This window comes from Calonectris borealis, chromosome 3 (genome assembly GCF_964195595.1).
Source record: "Calonectris borealis chromosome 3, bCalBor7.hap1.2, whole genome shotgun sequence".
In the NCBI taxonomy this organism is placed as follows: domain Eukaryota; kingdom Metazoa; phylum Chordata; class Aves; order Procellariiformes; family Procellariidae; genus Calonectris; species Calonectris borealis.
Window position 1 is genome coordinate 96,989,978 of NC_134314.1, and position 27,990 is coordinate 97,017,967.

The following is a 27,990-nucleotide window of genomic DNA, read 5'->3' on the forward strand; positions in this document are numbered from 1 at the left end:
GGTTTGCTGCTATCAGTCAGACACCTTTCTGTGCCGTTCTTCAGAGGACATAGAAAAGCTAAAAGCTCAAGTACACTCAGGTAGTGGAAAGTCGACAGCACCATTCCCAGGAGATGTTATACCACAAGGATCAGTATAACTGAATACACTTGTAGGGGTGTTCCCTTGCAGAAGCTAGTCAGTCCCTCCCTAATTTCGTATAGCTTATTTAGTGTAATCTTAAAATCTCCAGGTTTTACCTGAAGGTGAAGGAAGCTATTCTCTACAAAGCCTGAGGAAAATTAGCCAGGCTTTGAAAAATTACTGTTTCATATGTTTTTATTTTTTGTTCTTATGTTTTGCATGACTTTCTTCCTAAAAATATAAAAAATGTTAATTATACAGAGTTCACTGTTGTTATATGCTACTGTCATGAAGGCAGCGATAATAAAACTGTGTAATTACAAGCCACTTTACCTTCCACAGGGTGTCTGCAATTTAGGGAAAACACTAAAGTGTCCTTAACACCAGAAGGCAAGGCTTTTTAGCTAAGGTGATAGAAGATTTAAAGGATCAAGGCCCATGTCCACAAAAAACACAAAGTCCCATAAAATGGATCTTGGGAGAAATCAAGTATCTAAGTCCAGGCATGCAACCCTTAAAACCCTGCCTAATCCCTTGGGCTCCTAGACTATGTCTATACCAGTAAATTAAACGTGCCCAGGACTGTTCTCTGGCACTGAGGGCCCTGGCACAGGATGGCTTGCACCCATAACATTAAACTCTTTTATCCTTCAAGCAAGGCATTTGGATCCAAGTGGTTGTTGGGAATGGCCCCTGGCCCACACTAACTCCCTCAGTCACGCCTGGGAATTGTTTGGAAGAGTGTTAACTGGCACAGGCCAAAATCATGGCAAGAATAAATTAACAGGAATCAGCTATTAGTTTCATAGACGATGGAGTTTTAGTGCCCCAGAACATTTGCTGATACAGACGTAACCCTATCATGTGCACATATAGTATTTATATATACTTATATACTATCTATATGTATACATTTATGTAGAATATTATGCACTTATACCCTATACTTACAAGTATCAAGTTTGGTCTGCATAGGAAGGATTTCTTGGCAAAGGTGTGGTGGATAGATGTTTATGCTGCTGGCTGACTAGCCATCAGCACCCCTTACTTTTGAGCATCTTCATTACTCCCTTCCAGGTTAACCTTGAATTTCTACCTTCTCAGACACTGCAATTTTATTCTGAATAACTGGAAACATTTGGGAGTAATATTCACATTCATTTTCACAACTGGGGTGTGTATTCATCCATGTTTAGAGGTGTTTGTCTGGAGATTGCCTTTGCTTTTGAGATTTGCTGCCAATCTCTAACACTGTCCATATCTATGCTGTACATGATCTGCCAGATCTCAGGAACAGTGTGAAGCCCAGGAGTCTCCTGTGACTGAGCACCTCGTGCCCACCTTGCTGGAAGGGAACCTGAACCACCAGCTCTACCTGCTCCTCATGGTAAACAACACTGCAGCTCTTCAAAGCTGGAAGCCATTGGTCTGTCCTGTCTGCCTGACGTCAGTCACACAATGCCATTTTGCAGAGGCAAACAGGACACACAGGGATGATGGGATTGGTACAGCAATTGTGGGGCCATTCCTGCAGCACATATAGGACCTTGACTATGTCCCAAATTACAAAGTACACTTTGATTTCCCCTGGTAGTAATAGCTGTTTTTCCCTAAAACTACTCCAGCAAGTTATGTGGAGGCATAGGAAAAGTATTTACAGGCTCAGCCTTCAGACCACTCCTCTTTATCCATGGATAGCACCCTCTGTCCATCCAGTCATCTTGCTTCAGCGGTGGAACATGAGCAGTAACTGGTCTTGACTTTTACAGGAAGGAGCCTCAGCTACAAAGTCAGAATCACATGCTGTGAAAGAAGAAACCTGTCCTTCACATAAATTGTCCATATAAATTGTGTCATGTGTTTGTTCATATAAAACAATATACTGTGCACATCTTAGGTGCGGGGGACAGCCTCTAAACAGTCTGGACAATACCTGGATTTAGGTTATGTTTCACTGTACCAGAGGCATCTGAATCAGCATGAGCTAAGACTCGCTGCCTTAAGACCTGACTGCAGTTGGTGTGCAATGCTGGGACACTCACAGAAGCCTATTGCTCTGTGCAGCAGATCTTCCATGCCAGCAGGGCAGTCTGAGCTCAGAAAGCCTGCTCAGCGGGACCCTGAAGCTGACTTGCCTGGCCCATGAGCCATGCTGACACTGATAAATCAGCAGGGGATATATAATGGCCACCAAGAAGGCTGGGGAACAGCACCCTGCCAGCTGCAGTTATTGCCTGATGGGTGCTAAGGGGCCTGGAAAACAACAGCCCAAGGCTTGTCTCCAAGCTGCCCATAGCCCATGTGTGAGTGGGAGAGTATGTCTTCACATCTGAAGACCTGAGCCAAAAGCCAGAGCAATATACTCTGTGAGTGATGCCGCTGAGTCAAAAGGAAATGACCCACTCCTAGATAGCACTGCAGGAACTGCTGCAGGGATGGAGTCATACACACGCACGATCAGGCAAGGCACTCTGTGACTGAAAGCATCTGCAAACCCGCTCCGCAGCAGGGGCTCAGCCAAGCCATGCTCCGCCAGGGCAGCAAGGAGGGCTCAGAGAGCCGATGGGTCAGGAAGGAGGGCGCAGCCTGCCCTGACAGCGGCTCTCTGCCGCGAGAGAAGCCTTGCTCATCCTCTAAGTCAGGCAGGGAGACACTTTCCCCCTGTCAAAAAAAAAGCGCTCCCGGGGCCTCTGGCCCGCTCTCCTCCGTCCTCGCAGGCCGAGGGTCGCCACCCCGCCCGCCCGGCGGGCCCTTCCCCTCAGCGGGGCTCCTGGGCCCGGCTCCCGAGGCGGCGCCGGCCTGCGCCCGGCAGGGGGCAGCAGCGGCGCGCGCACCAACGGCCGGCCGGGCCCGCGCAACGGCCCTAACGGCCGGCGGGGCGCGGCCTCCCGCCCCGGCCTCTGCCCGCCCCGCGGCCTGCCGGCTCCCGCCGGGCACCCCGCACCCCCTGGGGGAGCCGCCGTCTCGCTTGGCGGCGGGGCGACGCGGCGTCGGCCTGGCACGGTTCGGCGGGGCGAGGAGCGGGGCTGTGCCCTGGGGCGGCCCGGAGCAGAGGCAGCCGCCCAGCATCACCCGGGTGTCCGCAGGGGGCTCTGGAGCCCCCCAGCCCTCACCCCCTGCCCAGCACCGTCGCTTCCAAACACGGCCACCCGAAGGAACCCCGTGCTCGACTACAACAGCACTGGTGCCCGTTTTAGAGCATGCAGCAGCCAAAACCATCTCAGTCCCCTTCTCCCTTGGTGGGGAAGGAGCATCTCCAGGTTTCCTGTCGCTACAGTAGGGCCGTGGCATTGAGCCTAAAAAGGGAGCATGGCCTCGGCCACCTCCTCACTTTACCCCAAGGCCTCAGCCAAACACACCAATCCAGGCTTCTGGTTTACGGTTGCCTTCACACACCCTTTTCTGAACTTCCCTCACTTTGGTGCAATCCCTTCTTGTAACAGTTGGGACATCGAGGCCAGTTGCAAGACTGCGTGTGCAAGTCCCTGCCAAGATTTTCCCATTGTCACGGCTCGCTGAGTTCCTTCCCCTTCCTCCACCCACCAAATCCTGCTGGGTTACTGGAAACACTGCAGTCCTAATGTACCAGTGTCTTCAGGCCACCTATGGCAGAAAGGGATTTTTCCAGGAAAGGCACTTAAGACAATCACAGTTATTCCCGACTTCTTTGCCACTTGCAATTGCTGCTTCTCCCTTATTGAAAAGGGGTGATAAGCTATTTTGACAGCATAAGTTACTAGAGAGGGGAGAAAGAAAGGGGGGGTGGAAAGTTAGGTGAATCTGTGTTCTCCAAGCTCCAGGACACAGCCAAGCTGGCCAACCTGGCCCATATAAAACCCACTCCAGTCGCTAACTCCATCGCTTCTGTGGTGACCAGCAGATTGCCAGGTGTGCAGATTGCCTAGAGAGTACCTCCTTCTCCCCCCAAACCTTAGGAAATTTGGGAGGGGACCAAGTGAAAAAAACCCAACCCAAAAACCCTAGGGAAACAATGTTGTCTAAGACTCAGAACAAGGCCATAAGAATCAAAATTTCTGTATTACAGGGTGAGCTTTCATTTTCCAACTTCTTGGTCACATTTCTTAATCCCTCTGAGCCTCATAATTTTCAACACAGCAGCATCCTACCCACCTGTGCAGTGGCTGGAGCATTCTAATGAAGGTCACTATGTAGGCAAGCACTTTAATTATGTGTGTTTAAAGTGACAACTGGATCTTTTTATGATCGTGACCTGAAGGAAAATCAGACTGCTGATTAACTAGAGGTGGAGAACTCTCCATTAACGAAGGTAATGAAGGCAGTAAGTCAGGACTGTGAGGTTCTTGTTCTCTTTCGTAAGGCCGGATTATTCTTTAGTTCTGCAAAAGCCAATTTGCTTTTAAATGCCTTGGCTCCTCAAACTGCAAAATGGAGGAAAATGCCTACTGCACAGGAGCAATGTGAGATTTATTTAAATAAATAACACTGGCAAGATTCTTGGAAGTTGCCAGATAAAGCATGTCACATAAGAACAGAGAACAAAGTAAATATGGCCGATAGCTTTATCGTGAAGGAAGTAGCAATATCTTTGTCTTTATGACGCTGAGAAATATAAGGAATGAACAGCCTTTTTTTACATTGTACCTTGCATTTGCTTGCTGAACATTCCCTGCTAGGTATCTGATTTGTTACTGAATAGAACTCAGAAGGACTAACGTGTTATTTTCCTAGCACATCAGACACAACCCTACAGAGAGTGAAATGCAAACAGAGAAACAACCAGAAGCTTTCTTGTACCATCAAAGATGTAGGAAAAGGAGCAAGGAAAGGTGGCAAACCACAAAGTTTGCCCAACAGAGAGGCCAAAACAGGGGAGAGAAGCATCAAAAGCAGCCACAGGCATCTAAGAGGAAAGCACAAGTGAGTGGGAGGAAGACAATGCAATAATACAAAAATGAAGCCCCTGGCCCATTTGGGCACGTTCAGATTAAAGGGCAGGGGCCAGCCAGACTGACAACTATCTTGGAGCTCTTCCCCAGGGAGCAAGGCATTCGGTGCTTTTTGTATACAATAAAAAGGCTTTAGGCACTTCTGTTCATGCCAACTCCCTTTATTACTTGTTCCTCAGTGAACTAGAGTCTTCCCCCCATGATGGCTTTCCCCAGCAGCCTTACCTGAACCCTTAAGGCAAGTGCTGCTTTCTTCTGCCCATAACAGCAGCGAAAGACAACATCCACTACACACACCCCACCACTGCCTGCCCCACCAGACTTACCAAGGTATGAAATCTACTGGAGCAACTTGCTGAAGAGGCTATTCTGAGGGCAAAGTCACAGGGTTTTAGTCACGTCTCAGGTGCACTCTTTACCCAGCAGACCCCCCCGACCTAATACATGAGAACCATTAAGCGATGCTGGCCAGCCAGATTGTATCTTCACAACCATAAGAGCACACAGCAAGCCAGCTCGGTACAGTGCTTTAATGGTGCAAACTGGAAAGGCAGCTAGGAAGTCTCCTCTCCATAACTCCAGCAAAGATATATACATGGGAATACCCTGACGTGCTTTTTAATGGCTTCTAAAAAATTCAGTTCTTGCCCCACAATTCAGAGCCCTCTGCATCCCAGTAGCATAGCACATGCGGTGTAACACAGCCCAGTAAAACCTGGGCATGATGTAGGTGGACTCAAAGCCCCTGCCTCCGTCTAAAACTTTTCTACAAGAAGTCATCCCCACAGCCCCACTCATCACCCCTAAGTAAATTCTGCTCCAGGTTTGGCATCGTCTGTGCACTGCTGGAATCTCAGGACTCTTCCTTGTCTAGGAAGACCTTTGGTTTCCTTAGGAGTTTGCACTCACAGTGTAAGAGCAGGCCCTGTAGTTGCCCTTTTCTCCAATGTATTTGTGAGCTACTGGGCTGGTGGGAGCCCCTGGACACCCCACTCTGATGGTTGGGAGAAGTACAGCAAACCAGGAAACATGAGAAAAGCTGATACTACCTCAGGCTTTTTATTGCCTCCAGGTAGTTAGGGTGTGATCCAGCCCCATTCTGCTTGAAGAATCTCCAGCCAAACTGCCCACTGATCTTTAATGAGATGCACGAGGCAGAAAGGACACAGCCTGGTGCCCCCCACAAGCTTGGCTCACCAGGTTGATGGCAGAATGCTTTTAGTGTAAAATTATGGGAAGAGCCTGAGTGTCAGGGTTGTTGTTTCTCCTGGCTCAAAGATTCACTAGGGAAATCGGGTCCCTTTGCTTTCCTAGATCTGAGGAGCTTGGCTTGACTCCAGAGAGATTAAAGGTGCTGAACTGGGAGGGAGGGGAGGAGCCTGCCATTAATAAAGGACTGGTTGCAAGTCTGGGGGAAGGAGTCTATTCCATTATTAAGTTACCTCTGTTCCCTCTGGGAAGCCTTAGACGTGGAGGAAGGGTCTGAGTTCAATGTCATTCTTCAAGCAGGTAATTGAGCAGGAGTCTGGTGGAGGAAGCAATCTCTTCAATCTCCTTCCTGCTCCTGTCTCCATAGACTTCTTGCACCATGAAACAGAAGCCCTTACCTGTGCACAACCCGTACCTATTGCCAAGTGTTAGGAAAGCAGTGACTCCAGGAACTGTTATGAAAAGGTCACTGAACTGCTAAAATCTGACAGCACCTTTGTCACATCCAAACCATGGCAGCCAGTTTGCTCTCTGCACCTCCTTCCATGGCTACAATAAAAAGTGGGCAGCCCAGCAGTTAATGCTTGCAACTCAGAGTAATTGAAATTGCACAGGGCCCAATTCCAACCCTGCTATTGTGCAAGTCTGGGAAAGGCACCAATTCTCCTGTGTTCTCCCCCCCGCACCCCAAGTGAAACAAAACACCCATCAAGCAGCAGGCTGGCTTGTCTGAACGAATTAATAGCTGTAAAGCAACCTGAGTTCCACACAGGTCCGTCAAAGCCATTATCAGGAGTCTGACACTGGTTATCACCCGCTCCTTCAGAAACAAGGGGCAAAAAGAGGCTATATCAGGCAACTGCAGAATGACCTAGCCTCAGAGAGAGATTTGACATCATGCAGATACCTAACAGTAGCATTTATCCATCCATTTATCCATAAACTAGACTTGAACCAGGCAATCTGGAGTTTCATAGCCATCCTTTTAGCTCCTAAGCCTCAGAGCCTTGAAAGATTTAAGCATCTAAATAACATCAGCTGCCTGAAACCTAAATACCTTTGAAGAGCAGGGCCTCAGGATTAGCCTGCTAACCAGAAGAACCTAACTTCATGCCACTGGCAACACCAGCCCTGATGTCTCACCTGATCCTTATGAAGAGGCAATTGAGGATTGAGAACCCACCTAGTTAATTAAAGCAGCATAGTATCTTGCTTCTTAATAGGGAGATATAATCAATGTTAATCTTTTGGGTGTGCTACTAAATATCCAAAGGGGATGTTTGTTTTGCAATTTCCCTCTTCCTTAATGGCAGCTTTTCCCTACCCTGCACAATCAGTCACCCTGCAATTCATAGCTATAAATATTTTGGCTTGCTTGGTAGTTATAGCATTTTAGTGTCTTTCACCTCAAGCTTCAGCTCATCAATTATCCACTGCTCCTTTGTGGCAGAGTTTCTGAGATGATCTCCTCCTGTTAAGCTACACAGGCTCTGAGCTCTGCGTAGACTTTTCCTCAAGCTCTGGATGCCAGGCTGATCCACAGTAGGTACCTAAAGCAGTAGTATCAAAGGAGAGCAAGCTCCTGCCTTGGGCAACTCAGAGAAGATAGAAGCTGTCTGCCTGAACCACCAGAGACAGCAGAGATGTCCATCTCTGACTGAAGAAGATGGATTAGACTGGGAGGCAGGGTAGACTGAAGAGGGGAACAGAGAAGGAAAGGGACAGGAGGGGTAGTCAGGAGAAGGACAGGGGGAAGCATAAGGCAGGGAAAAGCTGAAACAACAGGCAGTGGGGGAGAGGCAGGATGTCTAGGGATAAATAGGTTTGAAATAAAGGAGTGGGGTGACTGATAGAGTGGACATGGCTTAGAGTCAAAAGTGAAGGCTAGCTGAGGAGACAATATATGTGGAAGTGTGGAGATCACGTGAAAGAAGATGAAGACAGTATGGATTGAAAAGCTAGTTATGGATAGACTTGCTATACAGTGGGCTTAGCAAGGGCCTAAGAAAATCCGAGGGCTTTTTACAATGGGGCTTGAGAAATCTCTGACATGGTGTCTGGAGAGGACGTCTAACATGTGACTGGAGAGGATGAAACTGTAACCTGGAGACTCTTCCTAGGCTCAAAGTTTGGGAGGCTGGGGGATAGTTGGTGAGTAAACAGCAGGAGAACGTGGCATTAGTATTTCTGGAGGAAGAAGAGCAGAAAGGGTGCGCAGAGAATATGAATGGATTGAAGGAAAAGCAATGCTGGTCCCATTGTTCCTAGCCTCTTGGGCAACCATGTGCAAGTGCCCTAGATGAAGCTGGCTTTACAGCTAATGCCGTTTTAACTTCTGACATGTCACTAATGGAGAAAGATTTAACATGTATTTATTCAATGTCACTAAAAATACTCGAGCAGTTGCTGGGGAGGGAGGATAGGGCTGATCGTTGGGGGAGGGTGGGGAGGACCTGTACTTTTGTAGGGACTGAAACATGATGCGTACAAGCAAGATTTGGAAAGGCTCTCTCCCAGTAACTGCTGAGTATCCTCTGCCATGAAAACCTGCTGCCAAGTGTCATGTCAAATCAGGGAGACTGTGGGCAGAGGCTGAGAGAGACCCTTCTCCCAAGTGCAGCCTGATGGACGGAAAGCAATTGCACTGCTATGGCATTGCCTGAACCTGGCAGGTTCTCACTAGAAACAAATACTGTTTCCCTGGTAATGAAGGAAAGGTTTAATATGATTTCACTCCAGGTGAGTATGTTCAGTACAGCGAGTCCCTTTGCCACGGTTAACACTCACTGTGTTAGCCATGAGTGGTAATCTGGCAGGTTTTAATCAAAAGCCTGCAGAAAATGTGAGACAGCAGGTCAGCTGAGAGGACAGCTGGGTGCATCATTCTCTTCCCCCTTCTCAGGCATGGTGCAAAGCCAGGTGGGTCACTGGCTCCTATCTTGTGCTTCTCCCTTGCCTCTGCGTGGGGCTTGGATCTGCAGTGAGGGGTGGCAGAGGGCCTATTTCCACATTGCGTGACCTGGAAGGTGGGTGACACACTGGGCAGGGGACCACAGCTCCCTGCACTCCCTTGATAAACCTGCCCCTGCCTTCCCTGGAATAACGGAAAAAGGATTTAATACTTCCTGGGCCAGGAGTAACCGTGATGTCCTGACTCCTCCAACCCAGCTGGGCTTTTGGTCAGTAAATCATAAAGTAATAGGAGGCTTCTCTGCCCGCAGTATGCAGCGCTGTCCCTATGCTTGCTAATTAGAGACGGGCTCACATAAAATGCTAAGATTCAAGCCTCCATGAGCACCAAGGGAACTCGATCTAGATTAGACAGTGCTTGGATGCTTTGGTGATTGGCACCTTAGAAATTACATAGATAGACAGAGCATGGTGGAAATAGATGGGACTTTGCAGCTTTGGCTCTTCTCTGCTAGTTATAATTATTTAAGATGATGTTTCGCATCACATTCAAGCTCCTGTGCAGATAGCAAAGGCAGAGAACAAGAGATCTCAGCCACCTAGGAGAGGATTGTGAGAATATGACAATGTTCAAACCCAGTGGGCTCTGCCACGCTGCATTATTTAAGCCCAGTAACCAAATTTAGTAACCAGCCCCTGAGGCGCTGAGAGAAAAACACAGCTTCCAGAGCTCCTGCCCTGCAGTCCTGTCGGCTTCCTCCCTTAAAGGAGCCACCGGCTTTTCTCTTCCTCTCTCAGCCCCACCGCCAGGCCTGACCCTCCCACATCGCTCCCACAGGAGCAATAAAGTCCTTGGCAGAGGTGTAACGTGTGACCCAGGTACAAGCCATCACACACAGCGTGAAGCCGTGGGAGTCCAGTGCAGAGTTACCTGCATGGGGAGAACAAGAGCCCTTCCAGCTCCAGGCCTTCAGGATGCAGGGCACAGAGGTTGCAGCTGTGCAGTGAGGCGTGAGCTCGGGTGTAGACAGGCCAACCCTACAGCCAACGCGCAGCCTGTCTGGACTACCGGCTGCTTCCCAGCCGTAGCTCCGTACTAGATACCCATGTGTGCTCAGGCTGCTAACGCTCTCCGCTCTGCCCGGACCAGGCTCTCACCTTCCTGGGAGCTTTGCAGCTCCAGCCAAATCTATGCATGAATGTGCCTGCTGGCAAAGTGTGTGGACAGAAGCAATTCTGGACATACAGACAGGCTCAAACTTGTCCTTGGGTGAAGATCTCTCCTTGCCTCCCTTGCCCACCAAGCGCTGCAGCTGGTGGGAGGAGGTAGGCCCTACCTCCCACTGGCTCTAGCCTTCCCTCAATGGCAGAGCTTTGTCACTGCTCCACAATGTCCCAATGCCAAACGATGGCACTTGTTAACCAATTTTCAAAGGGATTAAGGCAAAAGGAGCCTGGGAGGCTTGGGCAGACCCTCTTCGCTGGCGCCTCAGACTGTTGGTCATCTGGCTTGTGTTCAGTGAGCAGGGGCTATGCTATGCCACAGCAGGCCCTTGTCTCCCCAGTAAGACGGGAGTGTCCATGCACGTGGCCAAGCTCTCTGGAGCAATCTGTGGGAAGGAGAGGTGGAACAGAGTGAATATTTAACCAGCACTGTGTCAAATGCAAACACATGTCCACTGTGACGTTTTTCATCACAGAGCACTGATCTTGTACATGCATTGGAGGCAATGCAGCTTAACTTCCCGCTGATTCTGACAAAGCTGGCTTGAGAGACCCAGAATTTACCTTGGCATGTGAAGAGGTCATTTCAGTAAAACCCAAGCTCAGCCTCAGGGAGCCACGAAATAGTGCTGAGACCTGCTGGTACTGTAGGTGACTCCCGCCATGGTGGCTATTAACTGCAAGGCGTGCCCTCTCCACGGCGGCGATCGGACGCCACAGCCTCTTAAAACTGTCTGCTGTCTCTTAGATCCCTCCCTGGCCTTCCGCCCAGAGCCCCGAGGCAGCGAGTCGGAGACTGGTGTTTACAAACAGAGCCTTTTAAACCTCGTGTGGAATGAGAAAAAGGAGCAAGCCCAGCTGAAGGGCCCTGGGAGGAGCAGATCTCACCGGACCTCGCTGGGAACATCTTCCTGAGCCACCTCTCTTGACCTAGATGAGCCATGGCTGAGCTGCCAGGACAAGGAACGATGGCAGGCCAGCAGCGAGGGGATTCTCTAGGCAGTCAGGGCTCCTGCCAGATCTGCTTCACACAAGCTGGGCCTCTCTGGTGGCTACCGTGCCAGGGAATATACAGCAAGACTGATGCTAAAGGCCAGCTCTGCAAGGAAAGAAAGACTCTGGGGCTGTGCAGACAGTATCAGCTAGTCCACAGGCCATGAAATCTCTACCATCTTGTGCCATTCCCAGATGCCGAACTGTGGGTATTCAGGATTGATCAGGCTTTTTAACTTCGTTGTTGTTGGTTTTGCAATACTCTGCCTGACCAAACTTGAAGATGGGTTATTTATCACATACCTCGAATGCCCTGACACATATGGCCTGTTGCACCAGTGCCCCTAAGCTACCCCTACCCCACAGCCATTTTATCTGTAAACCACAGGCTCCTTCCCGGTACTTCTATTGTTCCAGTGACCACCAGAGCTGATACCAGCACTGGCCTCTGGTGGATTGCAAGCAGGCGACACTCAGCACAAACTGAATTCTTCTCCCTCCCTGAGCCCCCGTGCACAGTCAGCTCTTCCCTCCACCACACAGACCCCCACCAAGGTGCTGCGAGTCTGTGCCAGCAAGGATGGCAGTAGTGGCTGTCATGTGCGCATCGGTCCTTGGAGAGCTGTCCTCATCCAACGCATTTCCCCCAGGACACCAAACGCCTGTCAGCTGCTGGCTGCCTCCTGCTGCGCAGCGCTGGGTGTGACACCCGAGAGTGGGGTGATTTTCTGTGAAGTCAATTTACTCGAGTCCTTTCTGAGGTCTTGTCTCGAGGGGGAAATTCTCCAGCGTTGCTGTTGTGGGAGAAGTTATTCTGCAATGACTTTTAAATTAGCTGCCCATGGGGACACAGTATGCTGGAAAAACAGTCATTTCATTCTGGTGTGATCACTCCAATTCGTGAGCCTCGCTCTTTCCCCTCCCTCCCTCCCATCCACTGGAAATCAGCTCGCTCGATTCAGCTGCAAGCTCTTTGCAGGCAAGGATTTGAGGGCCGCGGTTTGGCCTGCGATAGGACAGCCGCCCAGCTCCACGGGCTGGTGTGCTCTCCTCAAAGCAAACGGCAAAGCGTGCAAATGTGCAAAGCTAGCGTGTAGCCTGCTCTCGGGAAGGGATGTGACTCCTCAGCCTTCTCTAGGGACCGGCGTGGAAACCGAGCTGTGAAAATAAAAATAACGGTCCTGGTGAGACCACAGCAAAGACTTCCAGCAGCTGTGACTAACATTAAACCACTTGGCAAAGGGCTTCTCGCTCTCGCTCTCTCTGCCTCTCCCACTCTCCGGGAACCTCAGAAAGGGCATAACTGGAATCCCTGTCTGGGGAAGGGGAGGATGAAGAACACGTAGACGCCCAGCCTGGGATTTCCTAGGCAGACAAGGGCCACGTGCAGCAGCTCCGAAAGCAACTCACAGGAAGAGAAAGGCATGAGATCGTTTGTGTGAAATATATACACCAGGGCTGGCTGAGGGCAGCCCAGATCTCTGCTTCCTTGGACGTGGAAGCAAGGCCCAGGGTTTTGCCAGCAGCCTGCCGCCACCCAGCCTGCTCTCCTATGCTAGCGGGGATGCGTCTGCAGCAGCAACCATCCAGGCAGAGGAGATTTTCAGGACGGGTTGCTTGGCAGGGAGGGAAGGGGCCAGTGGGTGCGGAAGGGGATAAACCTGTAATGTTCCTCAATTGGGGTGCAGAAACAGGCCTCAGATTTCCTCCTAGGGCTTAAACCTCCCTCGGCAGAGCTCTTATCAGAGCTCAGCCGCGCACTCACGCAGGAAAAGAGCCACCCCTGCCCGGTGCACTGGGCCCTTCCTGGGACTGCAGGCTCCATTCTTCTTCTGCCCTTGATTGACGCAGTTACCGCCTTCCTCGGGGCTGACCCGGTTGCAGCTGAATGCCAGAGGAGACACGTGGATGCAGCAGAACCAGATAGACATAAGCTGTGCTCTGGCACAGGCAGGATGAGGCAGTTGCCTGGGGGGGGAAACTACTTGGGGGCTAGAAATCTGCTGACGGCCTCTACACAGAAGCAGGCTCAGGAGAGAAACCCCTCGTAGCGTAGCTGAGCTCTGTCCTGTCTCCTCTACGCCACAAAGAACGTGCCACTGGTGTAATACCCTTCTCGTCAGATGAGTACAGCGGCCATGGCCCATCATTAGCTGCTGAGCAGCAGCCTTCCTCTCCAGCCTGACCATCCTCTCTACAGCGCTAACCTCTTTGAGGAGGGGGCAGCAAGGGAATAGCACTCTTAAAGCAGTCTGCCCCACAAACCATGGCCCCGATACTGTTTGCACTGAAGTCCAAAAGCAGGAAGATCAGTCGTCTTGCTTTTTTTCCAGGCAGTCAATAAGTAACCTCTGGGACCCGGCTGCTTACGAGACATGGAGAGAAAATTTCTAAAAGACAGCAATAAAGAGGACGTGGGTGCAGAGGGAGGAGGAAGGCAGGGAGGGGGAGAGGAGGGATACGTATGTCACAGCTTACCTCAGAGCCAGAATTAGAAGCTGGGTAAAAAAAATAAAATCACAGCAGGAAATAATGTGTGGCTTAAAATAGCAACATCAAATGGGAGCGAGAATGGGGAGTGGGTGGCATTTGAGGTTGCTGCTCTGTTCCTCCCTCAATGGCAGGGTGATTAATATGTCTACGCTACTTGTGTTTATGTAACAAAGGGCACTAAAGGCCAAAGCTGTATTTTCACTAACACTGCAGGGGAGTCTGTGAATCTTTTCTTCCCCCCATAGCATTAAGTGGGAGGATCTGCACTTGCGCTTCCTGCCCCAGAAACAAAAAAAAAAAAAAAAAAATATCCATGCTTCAGCACTGCACACGTAGTTACATTTCCACAGCTTGGCAGGGCGGCACAGAGACCTTCAAGGCTTTGAAGGCATTCTTCTGTCTTTCATGGCTCCCCACAGAAAAAGCCTGTTCCCAGAGCACACCTGTAAACGTGGTCGGGTTGTCTCTGGCTGGAGGCTGCGCTGTAATAGCAGGCAAGGTACCCCTGCATGTTACTACACATTTTCGTGCTCGTTCACTGTATTTGCAGTGAATCATAGATCTCTGAGACGGGTCATGCAGTCCATTTCCTTGCCAGCGCAGGATTGTTCCCAGCCATATACTTAATCCCTCACGTTTCTCTTGGGAAGACAGTGATTCAGACTGATCAGTCTTTTCTTTACACACCTTGTATCCTGAGAACTGCATTAAAGACTGGCAAGCATTTTGGTAAGGAAGGGATATTTCTCTTGGGTGCATCAAGAAATATTCAGCCCACCGCATCACTGTTCACTGATGACGCTGAAGTTACCTCGCAAAGCGGCTGAGGGAGGTATGGTACTTGTTTTTTAGACTGCTATGATCTCCTCTGGACTAATAAGCAGAACAGGCCTGCTCAGAACTTGCAGAGAAAGGTGGGAAAGCATCCCAAGCAAGCCCCAAGGGGTGCGGGAAGCTTGCGTCTCAGTTGGTCACGCTCAGTACCTCCCACTCCTCTGCAAGGCGGTGTGCTGCTGCAGCTCATGCCTCTCAGTGTTTGGTCCCCTCAGAGAACAAAGACAAGAGCAAAGGCTTTCCTTTACCTGCACGCACAGCATAAGCCTGCACCCCCTCACAGTCGCTCCTCCTATCAAAATATGTTTGCAAATATCTGTACATGCAAATAGCATAAGACCAAGTTTGTCGTGTGATAAAAACCTGCTGCGCGGGCCTGATTCTGATACTTTCTGACATTAGCAAATATCTTTGACATAAGTCGCGCCACGCTGCTGTCAGAGGAAGGAGAATCTGGCCCAGATCTGATGCAAATCTTCCCACCGGCAAGCAGAGCAGCCCAATTCGTCTAAACATGGCACATTGGTGGCTGCAGACAGAGATCACTCCCCGCAACTCCATCAACATGTATAATATCCTGCTAGTTAAATCCAGCCGTGGTAAATATCTCCACTATGTTATCCCTCCAAGCAAATATAGTACCTGTATGGAAGAAATTCCTCAGAACGTTTCCTGTCTGGAGCTGAAGCTTGCCAGGGACTGAATTTCCTGTGAGGCTACAGTTGGGAATGCAAAGCAAAGAAGCTAACAAGAAAATGCGATGATACATATTTGAACCTGCTCTACACAGATCCTCTTCAGCAAACACATTTCCCCCCTCCCCGTTTCAATAAAAATGAAGCACTTTTAGATTTTCAAATATCGGCTGGGTTATTTTTCATTAGTAATTCTTATTTTTACCCCACTGCCTCCCTTTCTGCCTGTTTTTTTCCAGCTGCAATTCTGTGACTTACACATCCTGAAAATGAAAGAGGTTGTTTTTGCCAATAGCAAAGTGCTATGCATCCTTTCAACCATCTGGAAATGGATTTTTTATTCTTCCCCTCTCCCAACCACACACGCACGTGCACACACACAACCAAGTCTTTGTCTCTTGGAATCATTTCCCGCACCAAAGCTGATGGCCATGAAAAGAATTCAATAAAAAAGTTCCACAGGCATTAGGAGGCCTAGACAGAATAAACAGGGCAGCTTCCTGGGCACTTGTTCTCATCCAAACTGCCACCTCACGAGGAAGTGATGAATGCAATGGAGCATACGGTTCAGTGGTTAGAGAGTAAGAGAGGTAGTTAAGGCTCCTGTGTTTTTGTCCTGGCTCTGCTACAAACCTCCTTTGTCACTAAAAGCAAATTGCCTAGCTGCTTAGTGCCTCAGCCCCCCCAGCTGTAAAGAGGGGTACAGGTACTTTCTAACCCCGTGCGTGATGGTCAATGCGTTCATGTTTGTAACATGAGCTGATCTCCAGAGACGAAAGAAGTAATCTAAAGTGAAAATGGCCATGATAGCTCTATGCTGAGACTAATAGAGTCAAGCAGGAGAGTCTGGGAGCCAGAGACTAGACTTGATCATCTCTTGCCCAGAGGCAAACGTTAAGTGAGCTATGTCACCATGCTATCCAGATGACTGCAGGTCTGCAAGAGGAGACAAAGAAGAGCCAGAGCCACACTGACTGGTACCAACACGCTTACGGTGTCCAGCTGAGAATGAGTAACAGCTGCTTGCTCATCATCCTGATTTCTGTCACTACTAGTGTTTTTGAATGCTGAAGTGTCCCAATGCTGTGACTCAGGGCTGTGAGTCATGGGCTGTATGTCTCTACCGCATGGAATCACTCACTTGCTCTCTCCGATGAGATTGCAGAAATCACAGATCATCTTGGGTCTCCTACAGTGGTAAGTCTTAAAAATATAGACAGATATTTACAAACACATCCAGAACAAAGTCATTCTGTCTCCACTGACTCTCTATCAGGGATTCATGTTAGAGATCGATTTCACATACACATCCCTACCCAAAAAACTAGAAAAAGTAGAAGTCTCTTTTTTCCTTCTGTGGACATTTAATTCCTATATCCACAGAGCTCTAGTAAGTCTGGACTAAACAGGATGCAGTGCAAGTAGCATTCAACATTTTGCCTCCCCTGCTTTTGCCAGTCACATATTTAGACCCAAAATGCTGACAGCAGGGCAACACGCTGCTTTTTGGCACCGAATCTGCCTCATCCTTGGGCTCTCCAGCCTTCCCGGTAAGGAAGCTTTGATGTAGTGGCATTCTCCTAACCTCAGTGCTAGGCTGCAATTAGTTGCACGCAGGGCTGCAGCAGGAGCCCTCTCTGAGCTGGCTGGCAAGACCTCTGAGAAGACACCAGATACTCCCGAGGTATCATCAAGACCTGTGTTGACCACATACAACGCGGCGGACAATTTTCCCATCTACAGACTGCGACAGCAACCAGCTGTGCCTTCAGGAGCTCACCTCCCGTTTATATAAATTCTCTGTTGATACAGGTGCAGCTGAAAGGGCTGCCGCTTCCTCTTGAGATGAGGGAGCAGGGGCTCACCTCAGCACTGAGGTGCAAAGCCCCGAGTGATCTCACCGGCTGGGAACCTCCTGCGCTGCCTGCCTGTACAGCACCTAATCAGTGAAGCGGAGGCCCCACGCTGACAAGAGTGGGATTGCCGATACTCCTCTAGTGGCAGCGCGGTTTGTGTTGGCAAAAGAGTGTTTCTGTTGGCATATGCCTCTTCCCTGAATTGATTAAGTCATGCCTGTTTTTGCAAATATCTCTGCAGCAAGGTGTTTTGTTGGTGTAAAGCTGCGGTAAAGAATCGCTCTCCCTGCTCACAGCCAGTCTGAATCCTTCCCCCAAAAAGAGATAAAAGCCTACGACGGCAACCTCTCTGAGTGAGCTTTCTGTGCGCCGAGACAGGGTGAGTGCACTTACACGTCTGAACTAATGCAGACAACCCCTGAGATCTGTACTAGGAAAGCAAACACAATGCTCCGAGCACAGGGACTCCCAAGCGATAGGAAGTGACTTCAGCACACCAATTCCTCTATTCCCGTAACTCTCTGTGGGTTGGCCAATAATCCTTATCGTCCTTGCTGAGAAAGGAGTGCCTTTGCTAACTGATTACATCCTCCTTTCCTTACTGTGGTCAGCCAGTTGCTGCACGCCAGAAACAGCTGGTACGATTGATAGATAAGCACACGTCTCGATGCATTTTCCTCCGTCTGCTGTAACCACATCCATCCCTACAGCCACTAGAACAGCAGTTCTAGAAAGGAGTGAGACAACACAGAGCAGTTTTGTTACCAGTACCAGTTTTCTAAAAACACTAATCCAGGGAATCTCAACTTTTCCCATATTTCCGTACAAAATACTGCAGATCTCCACGAAGGAAGGCAGGGTGGTCACAACCCTCCCTACCACCCTGCAACAACAGCACGTCCCACAGCCCAACAACCCCTGCAGATGAGGCAATTCATCTGCCGGACCAAGAAGATGCAGGGCTCGAGACCCCGAGATATCAGGACCCCGAGATACCACCTCTCAGCTAGCGTCCGTGCCCTGCACTCAGGCAGGGTTGGGTCTAACAACGCAACCTGAGACTAACCAGGAAATGTGCAAGACCAGACTCTTTGAGGACAAGCATGAATGCATTTGGAATTTTACCCTATTTTGATTAAAGCTCTGCGCACCTTGAGTTCAGCATTTTTGGATAGCCTGAAAGCATTCTTCAAATGCAAAAGCACAGTTAAGTAATAAAATGCTTCAGGATCACCTCTACTCCAAGCACGTCACCCTCTTTTAAGCAGCACATCATGACAAAAGGCATCTCGAGCCAAATTCCTCTTTGATTTGAGTCACAGGAGTGACATCAGAGATGGAGTTAGCCCAGCTTGTTAAGTGACTAGAAAATGGCCAATTTTATTTTGGTTTTTTTCTGTACTAGTTCCTGGAATCTGGTTTGTAGACACAGCCCTTCCCTTGCTGTTAGCTCACGCCATGAGGTGGGCAGGGAGGTTCAAATAGTATCTTCTTTGACCTTTTGGTACTGAGATGATTGTTGTCGCTTTTTTGGAGGCTTCTGAGAAGCTCCCGCAAGCCTCTGTCCCCCCATCTCCTGAACTCCATCTGCAGCATCCAACCACAGTCCCTCCGGAGGGCAGCGTGGCTCTCACAGTGACGACACCACACTCTTAATTTGTTCCAGCCTGTTTCACACTGACATTTTAGCACTGACGTCATCAGCTGCTGAAATTTCATTGCTGCTGCTAAGAATAACAGCCCTTCTCATCCTCCACCTTACACCAAATAATTATTTATTAATACAGTAGGCATCTAGGCTTATCTTTTCTGACACAAATCAGGTTCTGGTGGTTAAAAGAATAAGTAAGAACAAAGCACCAAAGATGCTTGTATGTTCTGTCAGCCTGGGTCCAAAAAAAAAATCAAGAGTGTATTGTAAAGTGGTAAGAGTGCTATAAAAAATGAAGAGGAAAAGTTCAGACTGATGTGTTTTAAGGCTTCCTTGCCGGACAGTCTTAGGCACTGCGAATTGCTTAAATAGCCTAGGCTACAGTCTGCCCCAGAAGTCACTTACAAAGCCCCTTCCAAATTCTTCAAGGCTTTGTACCTTGAATATTTGCTTACACTGGTGCAGTGTGGGCGTAAAATACTGCCAAATCAGAATTCCCCATTGACTTTGGGGCCTGAACCAAATCCCATTGATTTCCGTGGGAGGATTTCTATTAACTTGAATGGGCATTGAATCAAACCTAAATTGGCAGTGCTCTGCACCCATTTGGCATAGCGTAGTTTTCTGCATAAGGTGGAGAATCGGGTCCAAAGACACTGAGAAATGCTTTAATTAAGAGCATTACTGAGGAGAGCAAGCTTTTCCATCGTTAAGCGGATAAACTGAATTTGTTCTATACTTTTAATGGCAAAGGGTCAGATTTTCAAAGACACTTGGTCTAAAGATGAAGCTCAGTGCTGCTTAGAGGACTTCCAAGAAATGTTTAAAGGCAAATCAGGTGCTGAGGAGCCTTTCAAATCAACAGGTCCGTTAACTTATTTACATGCTTTTGAAAATCCTAGGAGGTACCTATTTGCATTTTTGGTAGCCTTATAAATCTAATCATAAGTCACTAGCCCCTGATAACAGTCTGGGGATTTAGTCATCGTATGCATCAGCCAGGTTCCTCAAATCCCAGCAGCACCCACAGCATTGTTAGGGCTGGAGCCAAGACGACCACTACCTGCAGCCGGCAGCCAGCTCAACTCGCTGATTCCTGATCAGCGCCTGGGCCCTCAGAAGCACACTGAGCAGCAGCTGAGAGAAAATAGCACTGGGAGCCATAACTGCACAAACTATTGCCTATAGGTACCTGCCCCCTACGGCCCCTCCTCACAGAAGGAGATCGACACCTCTGGCAGGGGCAGCAGCTCATCCGCAGACCCCCGTGGTCAGGGGTGACAAAGGCCTTTGAACACCAGACGCAGAGAGGTCCTGGAAATGTTCTTTTCAACCACTGCTGGGGAAGTCAGCGGCTAGCACAGCTTCCGCTCCAGAAGCAGATCTGAACCTAGACGGACTAGCATCCGGTCAAGGAGAAAATTCTCAAAACTTCTTTGTTACCGCTTCCCCATCAACTCTGAGGTTCGACATCATTTCCTATGTTACTGCTGACCCTCTCGGGCACCTTCCTCCACTGCTTGACCTTTAGAAACTGCTGCATTCATTATCTCCGCGTGTGCCTTTACTGCAGAATAAGGGAAGTTTTAGGAGCTGGCTCTTCCAATGGATCCTTTAGTTACTTGGCTGGAGCATTTTGCCTGGCGGTTATTTTTCATTTGGACTTGAGTGCTTGGCGTAGTGTTTTTCTGGAAAGCACAGGCAGATTGATCACGAGACATGAAAGACAGACATCTCTGCTTAAAAATCTTAGAAGCCGCAAGAGAGAGAAGAGGAGAGCAGTGTTTTCACACTAAGATGCCTTCTCCTGAAGTGCCACAGGGGAAGACATCCAGAAAAGGTAGATGCTAGAGAGGAAAGCAAAGAGAAAGTGAAAGTGTTGTTAAAGCCGAGCCTTGAAAATGAAGTACAGGAGCTAGGAACGTCTCTGCCGACCCCTGGCAGCCGTTCTTGTTCAGCCTGAATTGGTCAGCAAGGTCACATGCCTCTGGGCCGACAGGAGCATATCTCTGAGCTGACGTGCTTCTCCCAGCAGACGTCAGGACCAGCTCGGCTCGAAGCCTGAGGGATTGCTGCAGCCACCTGATTTCCTCAAACCCCCGCGCTAACCTCTTCCTCCCCATGACTAATTTCCCTGCACCTCCTCCCACGCTCGCCCCCAGTTCCTCACCCCGTGCATTTTTATGCACAAAAGAAACTTGCTAGATTACACCACCTGCCACTGGGATAAGTACCAGGTAGAGAGACAGGAACATACCGTGGGACACAACTCCTACAAACCAAGGAAGGGAAGAAAAATCCCTGCCTGGCATTGGCAGGCACAGGAGCAGCTCTCCAACCAGCTCCTTCTGATAAAAACCCCGCTTCTGGAGTTTAAAATGTGCTCTAAAAACCACATTTAAATTGCTTAAAAAGCTGTTCACGATGAACAATAAGGCCTCAGATACACTCATGCCCGTGTTGGGGAGTCAGCGGGCCAGATGATACCAGAGCTGGTCCCGTTCCAACGGGGTAAGTCATGACTTGGAGCCACGCACTGAAAGCAAAGCTGTGCCCAGCAGCGTTCCCGGGTGAGCGGCAACGGCACTGCCCCACCATGTATTTTTCGCTTTCTTTTGCTGGCATCTACAAAACTGCTCCCAGCTTTGGGCTGTGGCCCTGGTTCTGTTCCCTACCAGTTTTACCCTGGTGCTGCTCCACTGAGGACCAGTTTTGAGCCTCAGCTTCCCCAGGGTGAGTGAGAGGGGGAATGGGCCTACGGTTTTATTTGTTGCTTACACCAAAAAGAGTCATCTAATTAAAAATCACTGGAAACCACATGCCTTTGCAGAAATGGCTCCACTTCAGAGGAATCTCTCGAGGCAAATAACTGAGTAATTTTTCAAGGGTTTAGACATTTATGAAAATAGCCCCTATAGTTACACTCGCTAGGATAAAATTACAAGTGTTTTCAATCCTTGTACTTCAGGGCATAAGTTGATCCTCAGCTGGGGGCCAGGGAGGAATTTCCTCCCAGAGGATATTATTGTTCTGCGAGGTATCTCGTGGGAGATTCACGCCTTCCTCCAGAGTATCTGGCATTAGCCACTGTGGAAAAAAAAAAAAAAGGATACTGCAAAAAAAAGAAAAAGATACTTCTCAAAATGAGCCAGTGCTCTGGTCTCCTCCGCCAAGCCCTGCGTGTCATATTTATGTGCTCTTAACTAATTGGGCAGCTGTATTTACACCCACTTAACGAAGCGGGCAGCCCCACTGATGGGGAGAGAAAACGCACACCCGCACCGCAGCCGCTACCGCATGTGGGAAGCGAGCCCGAGTGGAAGAAAGGCACACGGGTGTCAGGAGGACACCAGGCGCTGGAGGCCGCACAAAGCCCGATCCCGCATCGCCCGCTGCTCTGCCAGCCCCGGGCCCTGCGACCGTGGAACAGGGCCGCTCATATCACCTCGGGGGCCCGGGCCGGGAGCGGGACCGGGACGGGGGCGTCCCCCGTTGCACAAGCTGCCCCGTCCGATGTTGTAAGGGACCCCGGAGATCCGGGAAGGGCGGCGGGCAGGGCGCGGGGCGGCCGCGCTGCTGGCACGGCCCCGCTCCTTCTGGGAAGCGCCGTGACTCATCCGCCGCCCCGGGCCGCGGCCCCTTCCCGGAGCGCCTCCCGCCCCGCCCCTTCCTCGGGAACAGCCAATCACCGGCCTTTACATATGCATACAGCGCCCGGGTGCTTCTGGGCCGGCAGCAGGGGCCGTGCCCACCGCTCCCCTCCCGCCACCGCAGCACCTCGGCCCGGTGCGGGGCGGTTTTCACTCCGGGAACCGGGGAAGGGCTCATCGCTCCGGCAAAGCGCCCCTCGCCGTGACCTCACGGCGGAACAGCGCCGGGGGTTGATATAAGCGGAGACGCGATGGTTTCGAGTTGCCCGGATGACCCTCAGTGGTCTGGGGTGCAGGCTTCAAACCTGTAGCTGTCTAGCGACAGAGTGGTTCAATTCCACCTTTCGGGCGAGGCGGGAGGCACTCAGGCGGCGGGCGCCAGCTTTTTGCCCCCGGGACGGTCGGGGCGCCGGGTCCCGACCGTCCCGGGGGCAAAAAGCTGGCGCCCGCTGCAGCATTATCCCGAGATGCTACGGTGCGAGGAGACATTTTGCTTACCCCCCTTCCACCTTACCCCAGAGAGCACCTTTTTGGGGCACGACAGGGAGGTCCCGTCCATCGATAGGTCTCCATCAGGCCGGCAAACACAATCTGGACATGTCAGCAATGCAAGTTTTTTCCCTTTCATTGTTTTTCACCATCCCCTCGGAGCACGGCACTGGACCGATGAAATGGCAGCGTGCTGGGTGCAGCTGAAGCAACGAAAATCTCCCAAGGGTGCCTGGGTGACAATTCAGATTTTAATTGGATTCTGCTAAGCAGATCTTTGTTAAACGGTGTCACACATCGTACGAGAACAGAAAAGAAGTAAATAACAGAAGCCATTCTCTAGATCTGCTCCATATTGACGATAACCCATCTCCCACCCACACTACAACAAAGATGCTTCACTTCAGCAGTAAGCATGGGTGCTAATAATGTCACCCAGCCCCACGAAAAATAAAGGTTAACGTGAAGCTAAAAAACATATTCTTCAAGCAGAAGGCATTTATTTCGTGATATCCTATTGCAACGACTCTAGCAGATGATTTGCGGAGCCTCTAGTTAGGACGAGACCCCAACCACCCCCACCACAGAGGAGAAAGAGGATTTGGAGGGCATTTCCTTGTCGTCTCCTGGTCCCATGGGCAGAAAGGGCAATTCTGCCTGGTGAATCCCCCGGAGGGAGAGAAAAAATACGGAGTGAATTATCAGGTCTCCAGTGTTCCTGGGTGCTTTTTGGGGGTGCAGTGCCATCCGGAATTAAGTAGGTAAGCACCCCTGAGGATCCAAGCCGGAATGACTGTGCTTCCTTTACACCAAATGACTCACTCCAGCTGAAGTCCTGGGAGGAGAAGGGAAGGGCGCAGAGGGCCCCGACACCACTCTCGCTGGCTGCTACTGCTTCCAGCCTGCCGAGCGCCCGAGTCAAGCGGCGAGGAGCAACTGTGGTGCCAGCAAGGCCCGCTGCTCCGGGAATACACTGGCCCCTTATGGGAAATCTGGGGGGAAAAAACCCTCCGCAGCTCACGTGGAACATGCCAACTTTTTTATGGCCTTGCAGGAGATGTGCGTGCGCTCTCCCTAGCGCAGCTGGGAGCGCCCTGAGCCCCAGATGGCTATCTATCTGCTCCGTGCCGCTCCGTCTACCAGCCTGCCTTCTCTGCCCATAATGAACTTTCTATGTGGAATTTCGCTGCGGCCTCAGAAATTGGTATCTGCGCCGCAGTTTGGCTGGGGGCTTTTGTTTGCGTCGGGGGGGGAGCGTTGGAAAGGCCTTGGCCCAGTAGTGGGCAGCTGAGAACGTTAACATTCAATGTCAGTTACCAAGTAGAACATAATACGGCTCTTTCATGTGGTGTTTATAACTGAACATGCTGTTTTGTGTCGGCCTGTTTTTTTTTTTCTTCCAAGAAGTAGTTTTGGATTAAATTATGACAATTACATTCTTATATTCACCCCCCCGCCAACCCCCACCCTTCCCCTGCGTGCACACAAACACAAATGGGAATTATGTGCTCTGAGCGCGATTTGAACTATACAGCCTGGGATCTGTGCCTGGTATTGAGTTCACTTTTTTCCTCCAGAACAAAAAAGGCCACATCCACTCCGCACTCTTTCATCGCCTTAGGATGAAGTAGGATGGTCAGATTGCTGGTGTGGGTGATTGGTCCCTCAGGGAGCCTGTGGGGAAAACAGACTTTCAAGCACATGAGAAAGGAGGCCAGGGAAACCCGGCCGGAGAGGTTGTGGTAAGCAGTGCGGGGTCTAGGTTTGTGAAATCCTGTGTGAACCGCCACCCCGAAGTGCTTACACCACCCCCCCCCAGCTGGCTCGCGTACCTGGACAGTGCCTCATCTGGTCGGTAATGCAGGCACATGGCAGGAAGCGATCCCATCTCTTGGGGCTGTGCCCTCCAGGGCTGCACCTCTAGCACACGGCTGAACCTAGGAAAACACGAGGGGTAATTAGGTCAGGAGACACAACAAGGCTGCTCTTGCAGCCTTTAGCTGACACGGTAGGTGGGACAAGACCTTAGGAAACAGGGCACTCTATATTTTGGTGCTATTTTTTAAACACTGGTTGGAGGAGAACACCAATGTGGAGGCCCGTGTAGTTGATCTGGCTGTAGGAGGGACATTTTGCACAATTGCTATCCATGTCTTGCCTGAGTTGGCTTTGTTTGGAATCACGCATTAGTCAGGCAAAGCTTTCAGCGTTTGAACCTGAATGTCACTTTCTTCCCTGACAAAGGGCCAAACTAAGAGGAGCCAAAGGCTTCGCCACTGGTTAGAAGGCAATCCAGGGGTTACTCGGAGCCAAGACGCACGAGAGCCTGGCTCCTCAGCCGAACGCAATCTGCCTCCTGTTGTTTTCCCCATGGAGTCACAGTGCGGTGAGGAGGATGTGCTGGTGACAGATGGCTGACGCGACTCGCTAAGCATACGGGTGACTGGGCTGTGACTCAGCAAGTGTTTGGCTACAAGAGATTGGGAGCATGTGCTTTTGCACTGGTAAGAGTGGCCCTAGCTGGGTCTCCTGGAGGACTAAGCACAGGCTGTCATCTGAAGCCTTTGACTGCCATCCTCCATGGGAGAAAAGCAGGTACACATGGCCTATTAGTGCAGAAAGTCAAGCTCCTAATTACTGTTTACATTGGTAATGGATAATGTCTGAGTGTATATAAATATATGACCTGCCAGTGGTGCTTAGACGTCCTACTGGCCTTCAGAAAGGAAACTATTCAACATCCTGGCCTAAAATAATGACCATCTTGCTTGAAGGGAGTAGGACTCAGAAAACTTCTTTTGCAGTCGAGTCACTAGAGGGGGACAAAGACCTAAGCTGGGTTTGCATCCATCTACCAGCTCCCCCCCTGCAGCTGTGGGAGACACCTTGGAGGGGCAGAAGCAAAGATGGCCCTAGTCTTCCCGAGATTTGAAGGTGCCCAAGTGCTGGGACAGCTTTCCAGAGGCTGAGCAGGCAGCTGGGGATCAGCAACGCGTTGGGGAAATGAAGCCACTCCTTTTCCCCCAGAAGCAGGATGGCACATGCATGTGCATGTGTAGTTTAGCAGCCTTTACGCTGGCTCTTCCAGCATTTCTCCCTACCTAGGGCCAGCCTGTCCATAGCTGGCTGGGGCTTTCAAAGGCTAAATTCCAGCCATTGCACAGCACAAGACAGTGTCACCTGGGCAGAGGACACAGACAATCATGTATGTTTACAGGCACATGCCATTTTTCTCCTTTCTCCTCTTTTATGAATGGGGGAGAGCTGAATTCTCAGGTCTGGATAGGTGCCAGGTGTTATTGCTGTCTCTCTGAGTTAAAGACGTCATGGAAATATTGGAGGACTTGAACTCAAACAGAGTGTACCTGTGTGCATCCCACACACACACGGAGAGCTGAAGTGGCCATGGCAAGCAGCAAGGCAGTGTTTGCAACTCACGTATCGACCTGAAGTGCTTAAAAGCCACTACACACGCTCCCCTGGCGAAATGTCGGCCGGAATGACTCATACGAATGGATCGTGATACGCAGCCCTCAGCCCAGCCAGGCTTTGCGTGGAACCAAGACACTCCCATTTTCTCCCCTCCAGCATACTTCCCTGACCAAATCCCGGACTGAGCCATTTGGCTCTGACTGGAGCTGGTCAGAACATGTTTTTCTTTTCTTCTCTTTTCCCCTTCTTCACCCTTTGGAAAATGTTGACATTTCAGCAAAGGGCTGAGAACCCAAACCCTGAATATTTTCCATTGGAAAATGCTGGGGGAAAGGGAGGGGAATAATCCCCAAACTGCCAAGAATCAAATCTCTCTTGCTTTTAAGGCTTTTGGGTTTATGAGAGGAGGGCACATTCAGAGGACAGCAAACACTTTCTATGAAAATATCTGTTCTCTCAAAACCCATTTTTTCACTAGAAAAGTGTTCCAACTGGCATCCTTCTCACTAGTGATGGTTTGGACATTCTCTACATCTAATTTTGGAATCGACCTGAAGAAAACTTAATTCGTTTTATTGGTATATAAGGCACAAATGACACTCTCACAGCATAACTGATATTCGCTTGGTATTCTCAGTATCATGAGAATATATCCTGATATTGTCTCTTTGTCAACAGTGCTGTTTACAAAAACATCCCAAGCAGGTTTGGAACCTGGTCTCTGGAGATGCCACGCTCCCAGAGCTCCAGCTGACTTGTCTCAGACCTCAGAGCACATTCCTGAAGGGAATCTACCGTTCACAAGATCACATCAAAGGCTGTAAAGGAAGCAATATGCACTGAAAGGCTTATTACCTGTAACTATCCCTTGAGTAACTGATAGCACAGAAACACTTACAAAGCATTTTGTTCTGATGTCTTCAGCTGATTTAAATTTCTGTCTGAATTGTAATGTAGACCTGAAATATCTGTTTCATCTTGTCTTTGCATATTATTCTGCTTTCCTCTAAGTTAAAAATAAAAAAGGGACAATGTTAGCATAACACAACACACACATTTGTAGGAGATGAATTATGCCCTAAAACTTTTACTAAATGTGGTTAATAGCAGGTTACAGTTTAAAAAAGGAAAGATCTTAAAACGGGCATACACTGGTCATAAATAAATTCAGGCTGCAGACTTGCAGAAGCTTTCAAAACAACAGCAGAGTGAAGTTCAGAATAACCTCCAAAGAGGAACAATGGGAATAAAAAACTTTACTGTTTGAAGACAGATCTTTATCAGTTGTGGGATATCGTGACAGCAGAGGAGTAGGTTCAATGACCCAGAGGTCCCTTCTAATTTGTTGTGCCCCTTTCCCCATTTTTTCCCACACTGAAGTTTCCCAGTTACTCTTTACATTCTCTCTGGTATGATTTAGCAATTGCACTGCTGCACTTCGTTCTGATTTAGTACAGGTCTCTATCCCTTGTCACCTCCAGGTTTTTCTGAACTAGCCACCTG

The 27,990-nt window shown here is 49.7% G+C and overlaps 1 long non-coding RNA gene and 1 other non-coding gene across 2 annotated transcripts; one reads left to right on the top strand and one right to left on the bottom strand.

Moving 5' to 3' along the window:
• Window positions 1-22,830: 22,830 nt before the first annotated feature.
• On the top strand, window positions 22,831-22,917 carry TRNASTOP-UCA (transfer RNA opal suppressor (anticodon UCA)). The gene has a single exon. It is a non-coding gene; the product is annotated as a tRNA-Sec (tRNA).
• A 368-nt stretch (window positions 22,918-23,285) lies between these two features.
• On the bottom strand, window positions 23,286-27,616 carry LOC142081425 (uncharacterized). The gene is made up of 3 exons (XR_012673322.1): window positions 27,386-27,616; window positions 24,888-24,992; window positions 23,286-24,729 (listed from the first exon to the last, which is right to left on the bottom strand). It is a non-coding gene; the product is annotated as an uncharacterized LOC142081425 (long non-coding RNA).
• Window positions 27,617-27,990: the final 374 nt, after the last annotated feature.